Genomic DNA, 27,067 nt, shown 5'->3' with positions numbered 1-27,067 from the left:
GTGATTTCCACAGATTCATATATGTTTGCGAGAAGTAATTCCTCCTCGTCTGTTTTAAATCTGCCATTACTGACCCTGAAACTGACCTATCATTCTGGGCTTTCCCACAAGGGGAAACATCTGCTCAGTGCTGACTTTGTCAATCCCTTTCAGCATCTTATATAGCTCAATTACATCTCTATGTATGGTAGGAGTTAGTATTAATATGTAGTAGAATTCGAAAGATTTCTAGGATCATAGGAAAAACCAAATCTTTCATTGAAAACAGCTTTTAGAGCAGAAAACCTTTAACAGCTTTCACTTTTAATACAATACTAACAATCTTTACAATAGCAAAGATTTAACAACAATTTTAATCAACAGAGGCATATCAACGTACACCACATTTTTTATAGAACAGATAAGCACACTACTCAACTACATGGGAAGAACACCAGGCCATGTATTATATAGATAACAGAAAAACAAGAAACAAATTTGGTTTGACAACTTCCTAACAGTATTTGATCAATATTTCACAGCAAGAACAAATAAGACACTGGTGAGATCATGCATCAATAGCAAATACCAATTTCCAGGAGAGTCTATGGATAGCTTCATTAATCTGTGTTCTGTATTAACCATGCAACTATAGAAACTTAAAACAAGATCTCATATGCAATAGAATTGTTCGTGAGTTCACATAAATCATTCACTGAACATCTTAAATCAAAGGAAGATAAAGCTCTAGAATAAGCAATTCAATTAGCAATTGATACAGAGCCTAGAAAACTGTTCATGAAGCATCCTTCAGCAAAAGTTCAATTTAATACAGAATATTCTACAAAATTGTTGACTACAGAAGGTTTAATACACTATTTGCTGAGAAGAAACAGTATTCATATCTGGTGTGATATGCAACAAATACAAATACAAATAAAATCTTGAACAATCGAAGGCAACAGAACCTTGTCACAGATGAGGTTCCAAAACCCCAGTGAAAGCAAATTAGTCCAGCTCCATCCCACAGCATTTTAACCATCACCATCTCAGCATACCCACAACCCAATATAAGTTTGAAATTACCATCCAATAGCTGAGTACCAAAGCTGCTAACAAAGATGGAACATCTATTGAAATACACTGGAGAAGCACTGTTGGCTTAAACACATGATTCTCAGCTTCCTCATCTGGAAGAAGACAAGCGTACCAAGGATCTCTGAGAGGTTGTTATTGTGATCATCCTGAAGAAAGGAGATAAGACCAATTTCAGTATCTACATTGAGGTATCCCAGCTACCTGTCACAGGGAAGGTCATTCTCCTTAATTGTCTCCTCCCAGTGGCTCCAGAGCTCATATTGATTCACTATGTGGATTCACTCCTGCAAGGGGTACAGAGTACTTCACAGAAAACCAAAACCAAAAAAAGGTGCCGAGAGGAGCAGTAATCTCTGCACGTGGCCATTTTTGACCTCACAACAGGCTTTGATTCTGTAAACTAGGAGGGAACATGAAGTATTCACCTCAATTTTAGTTCTTTGCAGAAATCCATCCAAAATCAAAAATTTGCTTATTTTATTCATTCATGGAATGAGGACATTGCTGGCTACACTAGTATTTATTGTCCATCCCTAATTTCCCAGAAGAGAGTTAAGAGTCAACATTGCTGTGGGTCTGGAGTCACATCTCGGCCAGACCTGGTAAGGATGGCAGATTTCCTTCCCTGAAATGAACATCGGTGAGCTAGATGGGTTTTTCATTATACCAAGTGTGTACATATTATAAACATCACCAATGAATCCACTGCAGACCTGATACCCGTGCACACTGGGGTCAAGCAAGCCTGTGTAAATCTACCAACACTCTTACTCCATCCTTTTACTACAACACTCCAACTGTATTAATGAAACTCCTTACTGTAATCCCTAATGAACAAGTAGGAAACTGTTCAGTCTTCATTGCTTCCAAACCAGAACAAAGGCCACCTCAACCTCTGTCGTCGATGCATTAGTGGGTTGCTTATGTATTCACAAAGGGAATGAGAGAGTGAGTTTAGAGAGAAATGTCTGGATGACAAAGGACATCTGCCAGCCTGCTTGCACTGCACAATACTACCCTCCAATTATTAAAAACCATGGCAAACCACTGGACAAAGTGAATCAATTGCCATTCCTTGAGAGCCTCCTTCCATTGAGAGAAGATATTGACAATGTAATTCAATTCTGTCTCCAGTGTGTCAGCATGCTCTTTGGCCATCTGAAGGACAGAGCATTTCATGACACAGACCTCAAGCCCAACACCAAGCTCATGGTCTACAGAATATCAGTGTAACCAGTCCCCTTGTATGCATCAGAAGCATGGACAATATGGAACAAATACCCTAGCAAATATCACTGGAGATGCCTCTGCGAAATTCTACAAATCTGCTGGCAAGATAACTGCTCCAATAACAGTGCTCTCACTCAGGTCAACATCACCAGTACCAAGGCACTGGTTATGGTCAATCAGCCATGTTGGATGGACCACAGCCTAACACAAGACTTTCAAAACAAGCTCTCTGCTCGGAGATTTGTCATGGTAAGCATTTACGAGAATGGGACAGTAAATACTTCAAAGGTGACTTCAAAGCATCTGAGAAAATGCATTAATCCCCACCAAGTCAATGGACCTTTTAGCCCAAACCCAGGTTGGAGAAGAGGAACAGTTTTGAATATGTTGAGCATCTCCAACTGGCTAAGATGAATACCAAGTACAAAGTAAGGAATATGTAGAAACAGAAGCCTCCCACAAACCTGTTTCAGTAAATATCACCTGTGACAGGGTGTATGAATCAGGTATTGGACTATTTAGTCCCACAGTGCCAGAATAGAAGAATGTCATCCTCAATCCCTAAGGATTGCTGAAAAAGGAAGGAAGAAGATGGGTTGCTCCTGATACAACACTGACACACGGCCTCACATCGACAGAAGGCCAGGTGATTGATGGCAGGACTGATGGGCGTTCTTGGTTTGGGGGCTATGTGTATGGAAGGAGAGAAATCAGCAGCAAGGGCAAGGTGGTGACATTCAACAGGACACCTGCCAGACCCCTTTTCCAATGATGGATCACTTCATCAAGATCTTATTGTTCAGTCTACATCCAAGGGAATTAGTAATTGTGATAAATAAGATTTTTTTGTTGAAAGGTCAAAGAACAAAGTAACCAGGTGGATATAATAGGTGTATTAAAATAGGAATGTCAGCATGAATTTCTAACAGAAGACTAATGTTTAAGCAGCCTCAATTAATTCTTTGAAGAAATAACAGGAAACGGGAACATAGGGAATACAGCGATTTCATTCTACTTGGATTCCCAGGGGGCCATCAAAAAGTATCAGAGTCTGTAGATCACCTATTGGACTTATCAGCTATCTCAAGACTCATCCAACTAGAATGGAAACAAGTCATTCTTGATCCCAAGAAATAGCCTAAGAAGAGGAAGGTTCACTCTGTTTGGAGGAATAGATTATCTATTTCCTGGAAGGCAAGATATTAAATACAGTTTATGAGATTTAGCAGTACAGCTACATAAATCACTAAAAACTAAATCGCAAATTGATAAAGCCATCAAAGAACAGCAACAAAGTACTCAAATTTGTTTCTGAAGGACTAGAATACAAAAGCAATGAGATAATATTAAAATATGTAATACAATATAAAATACAATGATAAATCATAAAGCCTTGGTGCAATAGCATGGTGCACAGTTACATTTGCAAATCGAGACTGCTGCTTTCCTGAAAATGAAGAAGTGTTCAGAAGAATGACGATGAAGAAATTGTTTGAATTTGTGAGCGAATCTGCAAAAGGGGATTAAGTATAAAACAACTGTTAATAGATTGAACAAAGCACCTGTGAGTAATCTTGAAAAAGAAAGTAATGACAATGCAAAACTCATTTTCACAAAGACAGCCTGATGGACAGATTAGAAAAAAAGAGTACAGGTATATAGCAGGCAGTATGAAAAGCAATGACCTGAATTAGGTGACGCTGATATTGCATATGAATACTGATATATCAGTTAGGCAAATAAGCTGTTTCTATTCCATGTAATTTCCAAAGCCGATATATTCTCGTCCATAATGCAAAAGAATGCTTTCTTCAGTTAGCTTGACCAAATCAAAGTCTATCATAGCATTGCAGCCAAAACATTTCAATTATCTTTGCTAACTTGAGAGGCTGAAGTTGAGTTTTGCATTGTTAAAATGGGGACACATGAGATACCCAAAGTTAACTTGATATTGCTTAGATTGTATAGAAATCAGTTTTTTTTATTAATTCATGGAAATGAGGCCATCACTGGCTAGGCAGCATTTATGTTCATTCCTAATTGCCCAGAGGGCAGTTAAGAGTCAACTATATTGCTGTGGGTCTGGAGTTACACACAGGCCACACCAGGTAACAATGGCAGTTTCCTTCCCTAAAGGGCATTAGTCCAGATGGATTTTTCTGACAATCAACAATGGATTCATGGTCATCATTAGATTTGTAATTCCAGATATTTATTGAATTTAAATTCTACCATCTACTGTGGCAGGATTTGAACCCAGATCCCTAGAATGCTATCTAGATTAAGAGTCTAGTAATAATACCACAAGGCCATCTCCTTCCCAATCATACTTGCATCTCGTAAATGCTTCCTTGATCCTTCCAAAATTATCCATTTATGCCAAAAGTTTTCTTGAGCCATCTTCCCTGTCTTTTCTCTATAAACACTGACTACCTATTTGCACAGAAAGTTTTTGCTTGTCACTATTGATATCATCACCACATTGTCTTTGCTCAACTGAAAATTGCAGTCCCCATCCAAATATGTAGGTGAATACGCTGCACATTATTCTTTTGAATCCACTCAACCTTTACTGCAGAATTATTCTGGGGGTGCCTTTAGTCCTACAATATCTCACCCAAGTACCTATTACTCGTGGGTGAGTCTTTCCTGTAAATGCTGGCAGGCTATGACAATACGATTTATCCAATACCCACTAAACACAAACATGCAATTTTACAATAAAGATTTTCGATAGCATCCAGAGGCAGAAGCCTAACTTTCCCTCTGGCTAATTTAGCAGACCAGATATCAAAGAAAGACTTAGCTATGCAAAGAATAAGCTCCCTGTTTCACTAAGGACTTAAGTGAGATTGTCAGTATACCAATGTGCAAATCTGCTGATGTAAACCAGTAACAGAACTGAACTGCGCAAGGTAGCAATGATTAAAACCATAACAGCCAATGGTGTAAGGCTTGTATTGAGCTTAAACATTTTTTAACATTTCAGTAGTTCCCCACTGCTTCTTTCAATTTCTAACATTTTTGCCAAGATACCATTGCCCCATTAGTTCTTCTCAATTGGAAGAAATAAACTTCAGTCTAAGATGAGTAAACAAAATCAAACAAAGAAACACTTCCATTTATATAACATCAATTTAGGTCATTTTGAAGAGTATTACAGACAAGGAAGTATTTCTCAGTTTAATGTTGTAACTTCAGAAATTCTGTAGCAATTATGACCAAAGTGTCTGCTTTTGAAGTTATCTTGTTGGATGGACATAATGCCAGGGATAATTACTCAGCAAGTCTTCAATATAGAACCATGGAACAGTTTCATCAACTGAAAAACTGTAATATTTCAACCAAAAGAAAGCAATTGCAATAGTGAAGTACACTCTCAGTAACACATTGGAATGCAAAGCTAGATTTTGTTCTCAAGTCTGTGGATTAGGACTTGTAGGACAATATAGTATCTAACTACATTGGACACAGGCAGAAAACTAGCCACCAGGATACATGAGCATCAACTAGCCACAAAAAGACATGACCCACTCTCACTAGTATCATTACATACAGATAAGGAAGGATACCACTTTGACTGGGACAACACATCCATCTTAGGACAAGCTAAACAGAGACACACATGAGAATTGCTAGAAGCATGGTATTCCAACCAGAACCCTATCAACAAACACATTGACTTGGATCCCACCCCCTGTGAAAAAGAACAGAAAAATGACATAACCACTGGAAATGATGTCAACACAGGAAATGACATCACCAACCCAAGGAAACTCAAACATATAAATAGAAAGCAGGCCATACCACCAGTGCTTCACCGAGAGGCTCGTTAATGATGTTATCTAGTATGGTGACGAAATGTCTGAAAATGAACTTTCCAGCTCAGTGAGAAAACCTACATTCAGTCATTATTAGTATTACAGAATTCTTACCCTTTTACTTTTTTTCTGTCAGGTGCTGTATTAAAAGCAAAAAAAAACAAGGACAAATGATGAGTCAAAATACAAATCAGCTATGATCTCATTGAATTGAGGAACAGACTTGAGAATCTACATGGTTCCCTCCTGTTCCTACACACATACGTAAACTAGAGGATTTCAAGTGAATACTGTAACCATGCCTGTACGTTACATTCTTGTTCAAATACAGTATAATATTTAAATATGAGATAATTTTAATGAGTTCTCACTGACAGTCCTTCTGGCCATTTTTCACAGAAAGAATCATCAGGAAAGGAGAACTACAAAATTCACTTCACCATTATAACTTGACTCCTGCAAACTATGATGTCAAGAGGTAGGCTCCTATTATATTCACTTAAAAAGCTTTTTTGAAGCAGTTTGTGTCCAAGCATTCAATTTAAGGCAACGTACAAGAATTTTAATGATACTGAAATTAGTATGCAACGTGCTTTCTTTACCTCTGTGCCCAATTGCTTATTTAATTCACAGGAGAATTGGATACAGCAGTGAGCACTCAGAAGGTAGAAACAATTCATTTCTGCAATTTTAAAGCTTTAATTAAAAGAAATTGCAGAAAACGTTTCAGTGCTTGAAGTCCATTTCATCTGAAAACCAATGTTAGCCTCTAAATAAATCTAAATGATCATGTTCCATTGCATGCATTGGATCATGTAAAATGAGCTTTTCTGAGGTTTTGAACATGCAGAAATTAATACACTATTCTGATTCATTTCAGAGTAGCCATGCTGTGTATTATGGAAAGAAAGAATTTAAAAATGTGTTGCTGGAAAAGCGCAGCAGGTCAGGCAGCATCAAAGGAGAAGGAGAATCGACGTTTCGGGCATAAGCCCTTCTTCAGAAAGAATTTACACTAAAGTAGTGCCACTTATAAGCTCAGGAGATTTTCTTGCACAATTATGCATCATATATTTATTGTTTATGCATGGGTAAAATGCCAAAGTACATAGGCAGGTGGAGAGGAAATTCTGTCCCCCACCAGGAGATTCCAGATTCCAATTTCTAGGCACTGTTTTCAAAAGGCACTGGGGAGCTCTACATTCTCAGCAATGCAGGAGCATCAGTCAAATTCTGCTCACCATTTCTCCTTAACCAACCATTGGAGCTATCAAAGAATGGGCAAAGAGCAAGACCATATTTAGTGATGCTGCTGTAGCAATTCTCTTGAAGAGTCTTCAGGAGAAAAGGAAAGTTCTTTGTTTTAACTTTGGCAAAAGAAGGCCAGCCTTAATGACAAAGGCAGTCAGGACAGAGGTCAACGTGGAGGTCAGCCCCTACAAGTGATACAAGGAAACCTGTCTCCAGGACTGTAAGAGGATGAACAATCTGCTGCGGTCTGCCAGGGCTAGTACCACTGTCATCAATGCGTGTTGACATTGCAAGGTTGCGTAGAACTGGAGATCACCAGATATCTCTACCTCAAGTGCAGAGAAAACTGTCCACTGGTTGGTGGTCATCATTTCTACTCCAGAAGTTCCTTAGAGTAACATCCTTGCGCCAACCATCTTCAGCTGCTTCATCAATAACCCTCTCTCCAGTATAGCATCAGAAGTGGGAATGATTACACAATATTCAGTTGCAGGCAACTCACCTCCTGATGTGACAAAGCTTGCCCACCATCTACAAGGCACAAATTGGGAGTGTGATGGAATACTCTCCACCTGTTTAGTGTATGCAATTAACAAAACACTCATGCTGCTTGACACCATCTTGGATGAAGCAACTGGGGCGGCATGGTGGCTCAGTGGTTAACACCGGTGCACCTCAGTGCCAGAGGCCTGGGTTCGATTCCAGCTTGGGGTGACTGTCTCTGTGGAGTTTGCACATTCTGCCCATGTCTGTGTGGGTTTCCTCCAGGTACTCTGATTTCCTCCCACAATCTAAACATGTGCAGGTTAGGTGAATTAGCCATTCTAAATTGCCCATAGTCTTCAGGGATATGTAAGTTAGGTGCGTTAGTCAGGGTGAATGTAGAGGAATGAGTTTGGGTGGGATATCCTTCATAGGGTCAGTGTGGACTTGTTGGGCTGAAGGGCTTGTTCCTACACTGTAGGGATTCTATGATTCGAGAAACCTATTTGATTGGCACCACATCTAAAACACTTAATCTTCACTCCCTCCAACACCAATTTCGTGGTTGAGCTTAAGTTAGATGCTTGGGTTTTGGGAATCAATCATCCTGGTTTAGCCACTCTACATCTCAGTAATAGATGAATTCCTCTTGCAAACTTAGGTTGGAGTTATATAAATACAGCCCTACATAATCATGGATAATTCCATGCTGATGATCTGGCCAGGGAACTGAATAGCAAGTTATTGGTGCCAAGGAAATAAATTAATTTTCAAGTAAAAGCAAACAAAACAATTCAAGTATTAAAAGGCTAAAGCAAGCACTCCCATTAGTGCAAAAGTGCCTTTGTACCATAATTAGCTAATAGTTCTGATTGTTCACATTTTTCCATGCTATAAGGTTCAAGCTAGCCCATCTTCATCAGTTCTGCTCTGGCTTCTTCAGTATCCTCATCATCAGTGTTTGCTCCTTCAGCATCTCTGTCAGACTGTCCTTCTTCCTCATCTGAGAAGACAGGTGGTCAGTTCATCTCCCCTCATCCATGTTCTCGCCCTGTCATAGAGGTGGATTTGACCATTTGTCTGTTCTGTGAGGGCCTCACTGGCCCACATTATGCATGGACACCACTGTAGCTTTGGTCAGCATCAATCTGAGGGTTAGTGTTTGAGGTCATTAACCATGCATTTTTGGGCAGACTTTGTCATCCATGAGCCAGACCTGGGGATGATGTGGCAGAGAAAACATTTTAGGAACCTTGATGTTGTGCAGAATGTAAGCATTGTGACAGCCCAGTGGATGCGGGCACACAACTGCAGGAATTCTTGCCTATGGTCACAAATCAGCCAGACATTGCAGGAGCCAAATCCCAAGAGTGAACTTGGCTGAATGATGCTTATGGACCTCTGCATGTGGAGTCAATGGCCCAATTGTAGCTGAGCAAACTCAGCAATGGCTTAAAATCTGATAGCTCTGGTACCTTGGCTTCCTGGGTCCATAGTAAACTGGACAAATTGTGTCACTTTCCTTTACAGGACACTGGTGAACTCCCATAACATTGTTTTGAAAAGGCCACATCCTTGTGAAGTCTATAGCGATGAAGTTCAATATATCTGTGATCTTCAGCAGCACAGAGATAGCACTGACTCACAGCCTCTGTGGCTGCAGATCTGCCTGCAACAAGTGGCAGGTATAGGTGACAGCAAAGACATCTCCATCATGGCTTTTCTCTCATCTACAGGTAGCTGTAACACCTTCAGTAGGCCTTCTTTCGATAATGCTGTTCAATGGTGCTGAACACCCTTGACCGCCTGTTCAGGTGTGTTTGCCCAAAGCTGCAGCTGTCTGTCTCTAGTTCTGTCAGCAATGCATCCTGTCTTCTTCTCTCCCTCTTCTTTCTTAACTTCTGCATTCTATTACATGCTGAAATAGGTTGGTCAAGCGTCTGACAATGGAAGTATTAGTCTGTGAAGAAATATCAGGAGTGAGGAATTTGTTTTCATTTGAGATCTTTATGTCATCAATCCACCTTGTGGACTCTTACCAAGTTGTTCATGTGTTGAGTGGAAGCCTGCCCGACAGCCACTTCTACATGGTGAAGTGCATCCTCCATGACCCATGACTAGTCCTCACCTTTCTCATTCTGTCATGTCCAAGTTTCCCAAGCATTGATCTTCACATTGCTTTTCCTGCATGTGGCAATTACCTCAATATGACCATCTGCAGTCTTCATAATCCTTTGCAATACCACATGACAACTGTTCAAATGTAAGGCCTATGCAAGTTGCATCACCGTGTCCTTTGCCCATTTGGTAAATACGCAGCAAATATTCCTATATGTGCATTAATGACCTCATTGGTGAGTCTCATGTGCCCTTCATTTCAGTATTAGTTGAATCATGGGACACGTTAGAATGATGGTTTTAAGAGTTGATGGCAGTTATTTGCCATTATTCTTCAGCAAATGCTTCCCTAAGTTATTAACTGAGTGCTCATGCAATAGCATTTTTTCAGTTTCTATTTCCGTTCCCTCAGTTGTCTGTGTTTGCACTTGTGCGGGAACAAATGCAAATCTATCTCAGACACCTACTATAGGTACGAAACAATCTCTGCAAGGCCTTCTTTTGCAGCACAATTAATTTCTTATTTAATTTACTCACCCTCTACAAACAATCTCCTGTTAAGTGACTGTGGATAGCCTTCTCTTTTCCTCTGCTTCCCTTCCTTCAGTCTTTCCTAGAGACTATCAACCCTTCTAGATTCTCCCTCAAATGTTCTGCTGTTACTATTGATCCCACTCGCATTCAGGTCTAACTGCTTAGCCTTAGTTTTTGCTATCTTTTATGCAATTCACTTACTAGGTCTCGATCTCCAGTATGCCCAATTACATAATTGTGTTAGACCATAGAACATAGAACATTACAGCGCAGTACAGGCCCTTCGGCCCTCGATGTTGTGCCAACCTGTGGAACCGATCTGAAGCCCATCTAACCTACACTATTTCATTCTCATCTAGATGCCTATCCAATGACCATTAAATGCCTTTAAAGTTGGTGAGTCTACTACTGTTGCAGGCAGTGTGTTCCATGCCCCTACTACTCTCTAAATAAAGAAACTACCTCTGACATCTGTCCTGTATCTATCATTCCTCAATTTAAAGTTATGTCCCCTCGTGCTTACTATCACCATCCGAGGAAAAAGGCTCTCACTGTCCAACCTATCAAACCCTCTGATTATCTTATATGCCTCAATTCAGTCACCTTCTCTTTAACGAAAACAGCCTCGAGTCCCTTAGCCTTCCCTCATAACACCTTCCCTCCATACCAGGCAACATCTGAGTAAATCTCTTCTGAACCCCTTCCAAAGCTTCCACATCCTTCCTATAATGCAATGAACAGAACTGGATACAATAATCCAAACGTGGCCACAGTAGAGTTTTGTACAGCTGCAGCATAATCTCATGGTTTTAAAACTTAATCTCTCGACCAATAAAAGCTAACACACCGTATGCCTTCTTAACAACCCTATCAACCTGGGTGGCAACTTTCAAGGATCTATGTACCTGGACACTGAGATCTCTCTGCTCATCCACACTACCAGGAATTTTACCATTAGCCCAGTACTTTGCATTCTGGTTACTCCGACCAAAGTGAATCACCTCACTAAACTCCATTTGTCACCTCTCAGCTCAGTTCTGCAGCTTATCTAAATCTCTCTTTAACCTACAACATACTTGATCACTATCCACAACTTTACCGACCTTAGTGTCATCCGCAAATTTACTAACACATTCTTCTACACCTTATCCAGGTCATTTATAAAAATGACAAACAGCAGTGGACCCAAAACAGATCCTTGCAGTACCCCACTAGTAATTTCACTCCAGGATGAATATTGCCTATCAAAGACCACCCTTTGTCTTCTTTCAACTAGCCAATTTCTGATCCAAGCCACTAAATCACCTTCAATTCTATACCTCTGTATTTTGTGCAATAGCCTACCATAGAGAACCTTATCAAATGCCTTACTGAAATCCAAATACACCACACCAACGGCTTTACCCTCATCTACTTGTTTGGTCACCTTCTCAAAGAACTCAATAAGGTTTGTGAGGCATGACCTACCCTTCACAAAACCATGTTGACTATCCCTAATTCCTTTCTAGATGATTATAAATCCTATCTCTTATAACCCTTTCCAACACTTTACCGAAGTAAGGCTCACAGGTCTATAATTTTGAAGTTTGTCTCTACTCCCCTTCTTGAACAAGGGAACAACATTTGCTATCCTCCAATCTTTGGCATCAATTTTATAGACAATGACAACATAAAAATCAAAGCCAAATGCTCAGCAATCTCCTCCCTGGCTTCCGAGAGAATCCAAGGATAAATCTTATCCGGCCCAAGGGACTTATCTATTTTTACGCTTTCCAGAATTGCTAGCACCTCCTCCTTATGCACCTCAATCCCAACTTGTCTAGGAGATTGTATCTCAGTATTGTCCTCAACCACATTGTCATTTTCTCGTGTGAATACTGACGAAAAATATTCATTTTGCACTTCCACTATCTCCTCTGAATCCACGCACAACTTTCCACTACTATGCTTGATTGGCCCTAATCTTACTCTAAGTATTCTTTTATTCCTGATATAGCTAGAAAAAGCCTTAGGGTTTCCCTTGATCCTATCTGCCAAAGACTTCTCATGTCCCCTCCTGGCTCTACTTAGCTCTCTCCTTAAGTCTTTCCTGGCTAACTTGTAACTCTCAAGCACCCTAACTGAGCCATCATATCTCATCCTAACATAAGCCTTCCTCTTCCTTAGTAAACCATGGTTCCTGTGCTCAACAACTTCCTCCCTGCCTGACCAGTATATACTTGTCAAGGACACACAGTAGCTGGTCCTTGAATAAGCTCCACAATTCAAATGTGCCCATTCCCTGCAGTTTCCTTCAACATACTTTGCATCCTAAATCTTGCCTAATCGCATCGTAATTGCCTTTCCCCCATCTATAAGTCTTGCCCCACGGTATATTCCTATCCCTTTCCATCACTAAAGTAAACCTAACCAAATTGTGGTCACTATCACCAAAGTGCTCACCTACCTCCAAATCAAATACCTGGTCGGGTACCAGTACCAAATCTAATGTGGCCTCACCCCTTGTTGGCCTGTCCACATAATGTGTCAGGAAACCTTCCTGCACACATTGGACAAAAACTGGACAAAATTATCCCTGCACTGCCTGCCGGTTCCCTTTCCATCTCCGACGGTAACCCATTCTTCTTTTACCTGAGGTGTTCCCCATGGTAAATATATACCTCCCACAATTCCTTGTGCCCCTTTTCACTGTCACTGTGATTCTCTCCTCTATATATCAGTTTCTTCCCTCCATTCCAAGGATACTTTCAGTAGCCTTGATAACCATGTGCTTTCAGTTCCATTCAGTCACATTCCTTTCAATGTGTCCCACCCTCTCAGAACCTTTTGAGTAAAGCTCCCTTTTATGTTGAGCCTACTTCTGAGTTGTACTTCTTTTGAGTTAAGTCCTATCTGTTTGACATTGTCAGATTTGCTGGCATTAGCCAGTATGGTTGCCTCACTTAGGCAGGCTTGTTGACTTGGTCAGGCTTCACTCCTTGTACAGTAAACACTTAAGAACTACAGGCATCACTGCATATGGTGTGGACTCCTCAGGAGCTGGTTTGACCCAGTCAGACTTCACATGTTTCACTGTAAATGTTTGCACAAAGAAATAGCTTGGTTATGAAGGAGCTCAAGGTAGTGAAGAAGTTTGTAATAACCATGGCTTAGAGGAAGAAGTCTATGCCATCAGATGCTTACCTCATACATATATAGTATATATAGTTGGGTTTGTGAACGCTTTAGCCTAATGAGATTGTGCTGATTACCACAATTCCAGAGGGCTGAGATGTTAATGAGTATTCAGAGCATGCTAATGAATGAAAAAGAGGCTTCACACTATCACGATAATCATGTGACATAGAGACCTCCATCAAACAACCTGCGCAAAGCACGATCGACAAAACAGATAAATTATCTCAGTGATATTAATTGAAAGGTAAATATTGTCAGAATATCAGGGAATTTCTCCAACATTTCTTTCAAATAGTGGAAGGACAGACTGAGCCTTGAGTTAACATTTTGAATGAAAGCTGGTGGGTGTCCACACTGCATTGATACTCAAATCTCTATTCCCATCCAAGAATCCATGACCTTCTGATTCAGAGGCAGTATGCTACCAAGAGACAAGTCTAACACTTATACTGTATGGAGGCCACTTCAGAACTGACTGCCTGAAATTCAGTATAAGTGATTGCAGGTTCCGTTGCTGTCAAGGATTTCTTTAACCCATCTACATATCTGTTTTTATTCAGACATCATACCATTGAATAATTTCTATTACATAACACTCTGCTAAAAATCTGTTTCAAGAAGTAAATCTTTCCAAGCAAGATTTTAATATAGCTACCAAACACAGCTACTGGATACAGAAGCCCCTCTACCCACTTTTGTTTGAGAGAACAGCCACATATTAATTTAAAAATGAATACATGTATGTATAAAGTCCATAACACTGCAAATCAAATATTAAACTTTGAAACATACTTTATTTTCCGCTAATGTCAAATAATAATGCGAGCAGTTAAAACACAGAATTCAACACTGCTAGGCATTTAATCTGGAGAGCAGGGAACGTTATTGTGCTTGCAGACATGTGACTCCATAATTATTTGAAGAAAGCTTGATTGTCCTTTATTTTGTTTGAATTTTTAATTAAACTTAATCATTAGTCAGCAACATATTAATTTCTGACATTTGTTCTCATGGATTTTTATTTCAAGAGGCTAATGTTCAATAGCACATAATTGACATTCTTGTAAAATATAGAAATGTACTGAACTAGAACAAATCCCAGCATACTAGTGCATTATCCATACCTTTTATGAATGTGATTGAATGCCATGCTTTATTTTTAACTGCTCAGTTCTGGAGCAGGGTGTAATTTTTAGTTCCAGGCGACAAGCTATAGACTCCACCCCATTTTCCTGTTCTCAACTGCATTTCAAATTTTATAGCAGTTGTGATACATTAGAGTTAATGCTATGTATTGTATAAATCAAATAGATTTATATCAACAAACAGATGTAATAAATACTATTTTCAGTATTTTGCAAATCCAAGATGAGCACTTGACAATGTTGTTAATCTTTGGTGTAAAGCACAGTTTTAAGAAAACTATCAGGGGAAATGGAATAACAGAAGTGGAGTGGTTTATAAATAGCAAAACCATAACAAAAATATTTGTTGATTTATTATATTTGAATAGATAGATTTGGAACCAATAGGTTTGAAAATTTTCAGGCTTTTTCTTTAGATTGTAAAATTCCAGATAATAATGCATATCTTCTGCATCAGTTAGCAATTAAAGCATTGATTCCATTCATGTTAAGTAGCAACCTAAGCTATCTATTCACATATCACTGGAAAATTTGTCTGTTTGTCAATCGTGCTACATATCATACCTACAACGCATATTCATGCAACTAAAACAGTGAATTAAAATAGAACATAGAACAGTACAGCACAGTACAGGCCCTTTGGCCCTCAATGTTGTGCCGACCTTTTATCCGACTCTAAGATCAAACTAACTAACATACTCTTCATTGTACTGTCATCCATCTGCCTATCCAAGAGTTGCTTAAGTGTCCCTAATGTATCAGACTCTACTATCACTGCTGGCAGTGCATAACACATGCTCACCACACTGTGGAAAGAGGTAAAAACAAGGACTGCAGATGCTGGAAACCAGAGTCTAAATCAGGTAGGACAGGTCATGAGGGCGGTGCTGAGCTGGAAGGCTGGAGCTGGGGTGAGGTGGGGGAAAGAGAAATGAGGACATGGTTGAAGAGCTTCAGGGCAGAGGAGATGACCTGGGGTTTCAGTGAGAGAGAGACTCACTGAGATTCTTGTAGAGAGAGGAGGAAAACTTCTTCAAGGCAGGCATCCTTACAAGAGGATTCACAGTAGGATTCTGCTGTGCTTTTCCAGCACCACTCTAATCTAGACACTGTGGAAAGAACCTACCTCCGACATCTCCCTTAAATCTTCTTCCAATAATCTTAAAATGATGGCCCCTCATGATAGCTATTTCCACCTTGGGAAAAAGCCTCTGGCTATCCACACAATCAATGCCTCTCAACATCTTGTACACTTCTATCAAGTCACCCTTTGGATTGTTAACTTATAATCAATGTAAAGATGGAACAGTGCAAAGATAGGATTTTAAGTTTCAGAGTTAGGGATGGGCATCTGCCATCTCCCCTACTGAAAGTCAAGGACTGTATTCTAACCATGCAGCAAAAATGAAAATCACATTGGAGATACAGTCTCGCTATTCGTGGAGCTATCACAAAAATTTAAGGTTTCATAAAGAATGCAATGTTTCCCAATTTACCAGACCTTTGGATCCAGATTAACAGAAAGCACTGACCAGATTTCTGTACTGAACAAGAATTGCTATTTCAGAACACTTTATGCAAACTGCTGCCCTGAAATATAGTACTTGTCCAAACTTAAAGCTGAAATATATGGCAGAAGATATCAGACTAAATGCATTTGTGTTAGAATATTAAAAAATAATTTGCTGTGATTAAGTTTGTATGGTTCATTTCTGGGGTGCCCTTGTAGCGTTTGTACTGATCACCCTGATGGTTGCCCTGAGGCAGTTTCCCAAATCAGATCTACTTGTGAATTCTGAAGGTATCCATGCAACTGTGATATCTGCCCTTTTAAAATTTTGGATAGTGGACTCTACTCTGTTGTGCTCAGCACATTAAAGGATCCTGTGGTTGTGTCCTTGGTGAAAGCATTCCAACATTTTAATACAATGCCTATAGCAAAGTTCAGATTCTGTGCCATAGAGCAGAATGGGAAGGGCAATGATCTGGTAAACTGTTGAATTTAGCTTTCAGCTTAAGGCCATCTTGTTCCAGACATGACCGTAGAGTTAGCCATAGTTAAAAGTGGCTTTTTGGATGTACATGTAGATTCCTTCTTCAATAGTGGCTCGTTACCAGGATTTGAGAATTTAGAAGTCATCCTGGGATATTGAAAGTGCAAACACTAAGAGTGGTTTGATGAGAATGATAAAAACATCTGACATCTTCTTTTCAAACAGAAACAACTCATGCATGCAAGTCTTACGACAGTCAACAGCCACGAATCAAGCCTATAAAATGCTAAACACAAGCACTTAAGAGTTATAGAAAGCTTATAACTCAACTTTCTTGTTAAAGACCTATCATTCATTAGCTGAGAAGAGTGCTTTGTGTTAGGTCAGATAATGGTTTCTTTGATTTTTATGAGTAAAAGAGCCTGCCTAAACCAGATCAAGGCAATGAAAAACTGCAAGGGAATAACTGAAAGGACATCTTTAGTTGAATGAGCAAAAGTTATAATCAATAATTTTATTTTCAGGTATTGAACCTGTAATAAGTGGGTGGTGACCTACAACTTTCCCATTTATTGGTTATCTGTTATACCTGTAGGATTTAGGCAATAAATTGATGGAAGCAAAGTGAAATCTAGAAGAAACTAAGAATCTCATGGAGCTGCAACCAAGTGCAATCAGAATTAAAACCGTCATCCTTACTGCACTTCCTTTGGTACAAAGTGTAGTTACTGTGACTGGAAAGATTTGCCAGCTGTCATCCTTTACTATAGCTTTTTCATTCAGTTTTACTCTTCATATTTTTGTTGCTCCTTTTATCTCTGATCATTGCACCTGGTGTCATCTCTGTTCTTTCTCTTCCAGAAATAATGTAGGTTCTTTATCGTAATTTACAATTGAAAAAATAAGTAAGGTAAAAGGCAATGGGTTCCAGTAAAGAAGGCTCTCATTTTGAAAGTTTTGCAAGTATATATTTTGTGCAATATAATCCAGTTGTTCCATAATTAATATGTAGAAAAATGACAATTTGAATTCCAATCTTTATTAAATTGAAAAGATTTAGAACAAATGATAATTATGCTTCATTATCTTGGACAGAAACATTGTACATATCTAACTGTTTAACATTCACCAAGTTATACATGTCTTTTCTGAAGCTATGAGCCCCTTTGTAATGGTCAAACATTCCATTCGATTACAGGGACATATAACAAGGAGGTTACAGTTGATGGGATAGTCCAGGCTAGGCTGGTAGCAAAAGCTGACAGCTAATGATTACTTATTTTAGTGACTTTATTCAGAATTTTGTTCTTCTTTGGCTCCATATTTGTTGACATTTTCTCATGGAACCTTATGTCATGAGCATGTTCTGTACTTCAGTAGTAGCCTGGGCCTTATTTAGAAGTTGTTGAATTTAGAGTATTAGAGTAGTGATGGCACTTTTAACTGTGACTGTAATCTTGTTCTGCCTATATAGTCCATTCAGACCTGTCAAGATTTATGTAGAGACCAATTGATCTTCAACTGTTAATATTTGGTTTTAGAAGTTCACAATTTCTCAAAGTTGGGAGTTTTCCTTGGAGAGAAGGTTGAGAGGAGATTTGATTAAGGTTTTCAAAATCATGAGTGGGCTGGACTGAGTAGAGGAGTAGAAGCTGTGCCTTCTCAAAAGCAAAGCGAATGAGACAGTATAGATTGAAAGTGATAGGCAAACAAATTCAATAAATAAACTTCTTTACAAAGCCATCGATTACTGTATGGAATGCACTGCCTGGAAATGTTAAGGATGGGGGGGTGGTGGAACATAGGCGGTTCAATGACACATTCAAGAAGTTGAAACTTTATTGCTGGAACAGCACAGCAGGTCAGGCAGCACCTGTGCCCGAAACGTCGAATCTCCTGTTCCCTGGATGCTGCCTGACCTGCTGTGCTGATCCAGCAATAAAGTTTCAATTTTGATCTCCAGCATCTGCAGACCTCACTTTCTCCACATTCAAGAAGACATTGGATGATTATTTAGTTAGAAAAGGTGCGCAAGGAAATCAAGAAAAGGCAGGAGATTGGCACTAAGTAATAGAACAGGTGCTGGTACTTTGGGCTGAATGGCCTCCTACAGTGCCTGAAGAATTCTGTGATTTGTTCAGTTCCTCAAAAAATAAACAAAATTCGCCACAAGACTGATACTTAATGTGAAACATACAAATAGAGACAACTTATAGAGTTGCACAGCATGGAAACAGACCTTTCAGTCTAACTTGTCCGTGCTGACCAGATATCTTAAATTCACCTAGTCCCATTTTCCAGCATTTGACCCATATCCCTCTAAACCCTTTCTATTCATATACCCATCCAGGTGCCTTTTAAATGTTGTAATTGTACCAGCCTTCACCACTTCCTCTGGCATCTGGTTCCATACACGCACCACCTTCTGCGTGAAAATGTTGTGCCTGAGGTCCCTTTTACATCTTTCCTCCCTCACCTTAAACCTATGTCCTCTAGTTTAGGACTCCCCTGCCCTGGGAAAAAAAAGACCTTGGCTATTCATCCTAACCATATCCCTCATGATTTAATAAACCCCTATAAGGTGACCCCTCAACCTCCTAAGCTCTAGGGAAAATAGCCCAACCTATTCGGCCTCTCCCTATAACTTAAATCCTTTCAAGTTTGAATTGAATTATCATGTGAATGGAGGCACAATGGCTCAGTGGTTAGCACTGCTGCCTCACAGCACCAGGGTCCCAGGTTCAATTCCAACCTTGGGTGACTGTCTGTGTTTCCTCTGGGTGCTCTGGTTTCCTCCCACAGTCCAAAGATGTGCAGGTCAGGTGAATTGGTCATGCTAAATTGCACATAGCGTTAGGTGCATTAGGCAGAGGGAAATGGGTCTGAGTGGGTTACTCTTCGGAGGGTCGGTGTGGACTGGTTGGGCCTGTTTCTACACTGTATGGAATCTAATCTCTGTCTTGCGAGCAATACAGACTGATCACATAGTTAATTCAAACAACATAGTTCCTGTAGCAGCGAGGCCAGAAATGAATGCAATATTCCAAAAGTCTCCTGTGTACACACGTAACGTCGTAATTCCTATACTTTCGTCTCAATTTTCTACTTCAGGTTTATGCTGACAAGGTCATTGCTTGGCCGTAATAAACGAAACAGACACACTGCACATCGAAGCTGGGCCGTGTTAGTCAATAGTCGCCAGTGGCTAAAGGAATAAACGGAACTCTCACGGGAATATTTAATTTAAAAATCAAACCTAAAATAAACAAGTTGGCCTGTCCTAACGTGCTATTGGATGCTCATTGTCCTAAGCACGTTCAACGCTGGAATTGTGGGTGGAAGTGACGCTTGGGGTGATTTTTTTTTAAAAGTATATCTGCCCAGGTATTTTATCCAGAGTTCCCTCCCCCTCCTTGCTGTACCGGTTCTGGCAGCTGGCTCGACAGTATCACGGACAGTTTCAACAGGAGAGGACCTTTAAGCGCTCTTTGGCCAGGGCGGAAAGTAATACATGGCATTTGTGTTGGTGTTCGGCACGGTCGTGATAATAAATCCAAAGGGGATTCCGCTTCGCCAAACTGCAACTTGACTTTTAGAAAGAAACGTATCTGATTCCTTAATGACTTAAATCAACATTCCCACTGGAATCCAAGACAGATGTTAAAATATAGACACACTATATTGTTAAGTGATCTCTACGTGTGTCTTTCAGAGCTAATGACAGGCTTAAACCTGGGACCCAGTAAATATAGTGGACCTATGACACAAAAGCAGAAATTGCTGGAGAAACTCAGCAGATCTGTGCAGAGAAAGCAAGGTGAACGTTTCAGGTCCAGTGACCCTTCTTCAGTGCATTATGCCCTTATTACGAATTGGGCTGTCATTGGTTAAAACACATTTCCAAGCTTCCCTATTTAGCTCGAGCTGGAAGTTTCCAAACCAATTGATTTCATTGATTGGAGAGCCGTGAGGCGACTGGTGTCTATGCGTTATTTGTTCCTGATAAATTGACTTGGCGCAAACTATGTGATCTAATTCTGTCGAGCCCTGCACCAAGGTTTTTGTTGCGCAAATTATAGCGTCCCTACCCCTTGAACCGGGTTCAAGGCCCACCTTCTCCAGAGGCATATAATACTGTCTTTATGCAGGGTGATTTTTAGAAGGAAAAAATATATTTTTCACTCAAAGAAAGGATTTGTCGGCCGTGAATGGGGAGGGTAGAGAATAGTAATATTTGGATGATAGCTGTGGTTATGGCTATAAAAGAGAGGCCCAGAAAATAGTCCGATTCTTCATTGCGAAAGAAAAAAAACAAAAAAAGCTTTGTGATGCTCAATATATTTTTTGCCTGTGTTTCAGAGAGAGACTAGATCTCCACGAATTTACCCGTGGAAACAACTTCCTTTCTAAACTGGATGACTATCATTGATGCAGCAATTACATGAAATGATTCTGACTTGTATCAATTTACATCTGTTCTACTCGATGAACCAAACCAATTGTGAAATTTAAATTAATTTGTGGCCCAATGTTGAGTGCCACCTACAGCTATTCTGAACTGATAAATACATAATGGAAGCTAAATTGATGCATATTGGAATATAGCTTCCCCGTTCCCTAATGATTGCAGTATGCCCCAAATCAGTATAAGTGACGGTAAAGTGTAGTTGAAATAAGGTACAGTTCCACACTTTAACTTCCTCTCCAATTGTAAGAAACTGAAACAGGCAAGAATTCAAAACCATTTTGTCATTTTTTGGTTTACTTGATGCGAGACAACAAACAGATCAGTTTTAAACAGTCGACGTTTGCTGTCACATTAACTCTGCTGATCAGTATTTGTTTGGAATACGAAATACAGCAATGGTCTTCAAATAAAGTCCCCCAATCAGAGATGTAGAATAAAATTAAGAGGCTAAGTGTGTACCGTGTAATTGTGGAGGATCCCATACTGCGATTGTAAAACACGTGGTAGACGAGATGTGTGGTGTATAGATTGTGGAATGTACACAGTATGGGTAGAAGCATCTTAAGTGGTAGATACTAGGTCAATAAAATCTTTTATAACTTAATTTGGTAACTCAGTCTTGTGAAATATTTAAGGAAGTAAAATTTTGGGCAGTTTTGTTCACTGTCTCCAGTATTGTTGTACCCAGCAGTTCTGAGTGGAAACAGAAAACTGCAGAGATGACAGTCAGCATTACCATTTGTCCAAGGTACCTGTTCCAGTCAGACATTGTACTAATCGGCCTTGAAAGTTGGGGTTCGTATTGAACATAGCAAAAACGGTATGGTGAGTTGTTCTCCCGTAGTTCTGAACAATTACTTGGGTTTCGAAGTCACTGTGTGCCAGCCTGCAGTGGGTCATCTCGCTGTCGGTGACAAAGTATTAGTAACTGCGGTGCAGCAAAGTCTATTTTAGTTCAAACAGTATTGTATGTGTATCACATGCTCTCAGCGTTTATGTATAATTAATATTTTAAGTCCCATTAACAAATTAAGTTGCATTATTTTGGCACCAGTTAATTGATTTTTTTCCGCTTTAAAAACTGTTGAATCACACTTACCTCGCGCTTGAGTTAGAGCCCAGACAAGTCTTTGTCTATGTACTGGTAATAATGATTGACAGCTTTCAATCTGGTTGTGCAGGCGGCAGGAATTTTCCCCTCCCTTTCCCTTTCTATACCTGGCCCCATACTGGGTAAGTAGTGCTTTAGCCTAACCTGTCAAGCAGAACAGCGGGAGGGGGGGGGGGGGATCAAAGCTGCTGCGTTTCTGAATGTGGAATAAAATACACATCTGAGAGATGGAAGAAGTAACGGGCCTTGTTTTTACTCTAAGCTAATGACACCAAAGATCAAGCGGCCTTTTATGCTTAAATTGTACAGTGGAGTCATTAGGCATAAACTGTATATCGGTTAGCAGGTTCCAGTGCTCAGAAGGATTTCTGTTTTTTTTGGTTTTTTGCGATTTGCTTTATCTGTGCATTTACTTTGTTGTTATTACTCTGCAGGGTGACAGTATTTAAGACAACATGTAAAATGATTTAATATAGACAAATATTCGTGGTTTTGGAACCCACCCGTGGTCCTTTTTAATTTTTTTATTTGTTATGATTGTAAACGAATGAATAGTTTCCGGGATTTTTTTCCTCTCGTCTCTCAATATTCTTTGATTTTCTTAAAGGGATAGCAGAATCCCTGTGGAGGTAAGATTTCTTTTAGCGGGCTGCGGAGTTTAAAAGGGGAATTGCGAGAAATTTAATTGCGCATCCCCTCTCTTATTGTGCGACTCTTAGTGCGAATCAGCTAATCCTATAATCAATCTTGCTTTCCTGTATTTTGTATTCTATATCCGGGAGAAGTATTTTTCTTTTGGTCAAGAGTGTGTTGAGAAGTGACTGGTGACCCGGACAAGAAAGAATTGGTATTGTGATCAGTCGCTCAGATCGTGTAATTATTTAGATTTGCGAATATCTCCAATTATATTTTGATCTCCGTTTAACGCCAACGCAATTCCAAATATTAGGCTGCCCACAAGATGTAATTGCAAAGGTCTCCGAAGTTTATTCACAACAGGTCTTGGTACTTTAGGTAGTAATGAGTCCGTGACAATATCGATGTAGTTGTGATTTATACTTTGTGATTTCCTGTGTAAACATCCATTATACAAATTATCTATTTTACATGGTGAAAGTTGTAACTCACCAACTAAGCAACATTATACGGTTAAAGTATTTCTTTGATAAGTGCAATCCACCTTTACTGTTTTTAATTTAGAAATAAATTGACCCGTTTATCTTGTGGATTATGTTTGTACCTTTCTTCAATTGTTTGATCCATGTAACATAAAACACGAAATCACCTCGCTACAATTAGACTAATGAAACGAATGTATAATCCTTTAATTTTTCTCTCGTTTTAGGAAATTGGAAGGAAGTGGGTCTGGCTGAAACCCTGTGGAAGGTGGAGATCTGTTTGTGTTTGGCTTCGTGTCTGAGCAGTAGGGGGCGCTCACGGTCCGTGTGAAGAGGACATCCCAATCTGACTGCCTCATAACTTTATCCTTAAATAACACTGCTGCAAATCAGCAAAGAAAGTGCAAGCTACAGCATGGGGACTGTAATTGACAGCTTACTTTTTTATATAGAATATTACTGACAGAGGCACAAACCGTCTTACATGTATTGCGTTTAGTTTATGTTCATAATTATGTTATTATATCTCGTAATGGCAGTGAAAGTTTATAGTTAGTTTGCCAGTTTGTTGTTCCACACATGTAATAACCACACTTAACAATTCTGAAGTAATGTGTGTATACATATGCAAGTAAATACGAACACTTTTTACATTTGGCAATAACTACAATAAAATACCTAACCTGAATTTTGTTTGATTCATCTGGTTTATTACTATATGTTCAGATACAGCCAAGTGCTCGAGTTTGTTTAATAGTTCTATACACTCTGCGGTTACATAGAAATAGCGTTGTTCGTCCATTTGTCTAATATAGCTGTTTTAGCCATTCACACTTAAAAAGGTGGGAAAACTGAAAGGTTGCGAGAAGCGTAGAGAGAAAGATTGAGCAATTTATAGACTAGCTAATATTTTGATGATCTGATTGTTCACTCTCGATAGTATACATGTTCTCCCCATAGGCTTATACAGATAGTTGCTGTGTTCATGCTAATTGCAATGGACCCGAACAAAACCCGTCCATCTTTAACATGTTATCGATCAACATTGTTCCTAAAATCAATGACTGAACGTAATGACCGATTACTAAAGGAACCATGACGCCAACTTGATTGGAACGAAAACGTTTTGGGAAACAGTGTTGCATGTCCTTTGTAAAATATAAATGAGACAGTACCACCAATAAAGTCCTTTCAAATCTCAGATGACCAAAACCGCTCCCTAATGTCGGCTACAATGGAAGGTGGCTCTAAGAGTGATGGACAAAATGACGTTGGTAGGCCGTATTCTATTTTATTGCAATGAAGACTATTACAAAATGGCAATTTAATAAGACGCAATAAGCCCAATCTGTTTAAACAGAAATGATTTTAATGCTCTGTAAAAGGAAAACATTTAGCATTTTTGTGCTTTGTTTATATCGGAAGACTACATGCGGATAAATATAAGCATCTCTAATTGGGATCTTTGTCATGGCTTAATCCAAGTAAGCAAATAGTAAAGTTTGCAAAATCTAAATGGGTGACAAGAGATGCTGGGGGCGCGGGGGGGGGGGGAGGGAGGAGGTAGGGGGGGGGGGGGGGGGGGGGGGGGGGAGGAGGTAGGCCGTTTTCCAAGATAATCCATTTATAAGCAAATGATCCTTCTCCTGCAGACTGTAATAATTTAGCGAGGAGACAAGTCAAATATGCTGAATGCTGCCTGTACGTTTTTGGATTGGAGTTTCCAGTATTCCCATCTAAAAATCAGCCAGGCGAAAAACAATAGAGCTATACAAACCTGGCCTCCAGGTGGCAATAGTTCGACATGACTGGCGCCTCCCAAACTAAAGCGGCTCTGTTGCATATTGGCCCATATCTAATAAAGGGCTAGAGCAGGACAGCTTCTGCTCACATGTCGCCCAGTACGTCTGAAGATTCGGAGTTCAGTTGAAACCACCAAGCGTGCCGTTTGCTATACCGTTAACGGCAGCAACCGCAGGGAAGACGCGGCGAATTTCCGCACAACCTCTGATTTGTTTGATTGGCAACGTCGGACGGGCAGTCAAGTCTCAGATCTGGGAAGCTTCGGTTGGATGTGAAGAGCGGGACATAGCAGCTGGCAGTGAGCACAGTGGTCCTCTAGGGCTTCAGCTGAAGTTGCAGTGTCAGGGGGATTGTGGAAAAGGAGAGAGAGGGAGAGATTGTCATTGCTTGCAGCTTTCCAAAGAACATTTAACAGACGGATACAAAACAGTGAGGAGGTGGTGTGGCAGGGCTACCCTTCTACCATTGCTTGAGTGTTACACGCTCCCTTTACGAAACGAAGACCCCTCTCCCCACCCCCTATTTATAAAGACAATTTTAAGAACTCACATTTGGAGTCAGCTCCGTGTTAATTAGTAGTCTGTCTGGTTGATTTTAGGTGTCGTAAAACAGACGTGAGCAAATACTGCAGTATTAGTGTGAATAGACACACAGTATTTACCTGTTGGCACATGGCTATCATAGTTCTCTGGTAAAGAAACCACGCAATTGCAAGAAACGCCAATTCTGTTTCTATTTTGTTTCCCCCATTCCGAGCGCAGTTTAAGATTTTGCTCTGGAATTTGCAATCCGCACATCAGTAAATAAATAATGCATCCAGCATCCAGTCTGACAAATGGCTTACAAAGCCAGTCAATTTCGACTTAAGCGCAATATCTGAGGGTTATTGGCTAAATAAATTCGCATGTGAAAATAACCGACTTGAATATATCCTTTGCCATTTGGAACGCAAGGCACATTTATGGTCTGGTCAAGTAAATGGAAAGGCATCGCACATAAGTAATGCGAGTTCAACTTCACCCCGTTATAAAACTCCAGCATAACTAAAATGAGTCTCGTTTTCCATTCAGACGCGATGATAGGTACCAGAAATTCTAAATCTCAATTTACAAATCATTCCAATACCTCGACAAGACTTCCCTCTATCCAACCCGCCAAAAACCAAAGTAATCCCTTTGGCGATACACCAGTAATCTAGCATGGAAGGGGTTTGGTTTCATCCTGGTCAGATAATCTCTCCGGTGGTCCATTACAAGTATAACTGATTTCACAGCCCAATACCTAAAAACAAGCCCACGTTATTCGCACCCAATGTGAAAATGGTAGGTTTGGGATCTAAAATCGACTCAAATAAACAGCATATGGCAGGGTTTCAAAGCAATGCTAACTGTGTGAGAGGACGTGGCTGGGCTCGAATTCTGATGAGAAAATCCGTTTTTTTATTATTATTAAACTTCATTCGACATATGTCAGCGTTCAGTGCTGGCTGGTCCTGATCCTGAAACCATTCGGAGCTGCTGTTCCCCGCGCTGTATATATATGAACAGGGTCCCAGAGGTATCCATCATCTCCTACTGGAACTCATGAATAAGGGACTATGAAGTGGGGACGTCAGATCTCCTTCAATTAATCGACCATTAGCATGTTTGGGATCCACGAAATTATGTTAAATGGTGCCTAGATGTAATCATCTCTCTCTGGCAAATAAACCCCTTGCAAATCTGGAACCCAACGAGT

At 39.9% G+C, this 27,067-nt stretch overlaps 1 long non-coding RNA gene across 1 annotated transcript; it reads right to left on the bottom strand.

Annotated features, from left to right (window-relative positions):
* Nucleotides 1-1,643: 1,643 nt before the first annotated feature.
* On the bottom strand, nt 1,644-27,051 carry LOC122554213. Its single transcript, XR_006312941.1, has 3 exons — nt 25,880-27,051; nt 25,305-25,657; nt 1,644-3,817 (listed from the first exon to the last, which is right to left on the bottom strand). It is a non-coding gene; the product is annotated as an uncharacterized LOC122554213 (long non-coding RNA).
* Nucleotides 27,052-27,067: the final 16 nt, after the last annotated feature.

Source organism: Chiloscyllium plagiosum, chromosome 11, assembly GCF_004010195.1.
Source record: "Chiloscyllium plagiosum isolate BGI_BamShark_2017 chromosome 11, ASM401019v2, whole genome shotgun sequence".
Classification (NCBI taxonomy): Eukaryota; Metazoa; Chordata; class Chondrichthyes; order Orectolobiformes; family Hemiscylliidae; genus Chiloscyllium; species Chiloscyllium plagiosum.
This window is presented reverse-complemented; position numbering and strand designations above follow the sequence as displayed.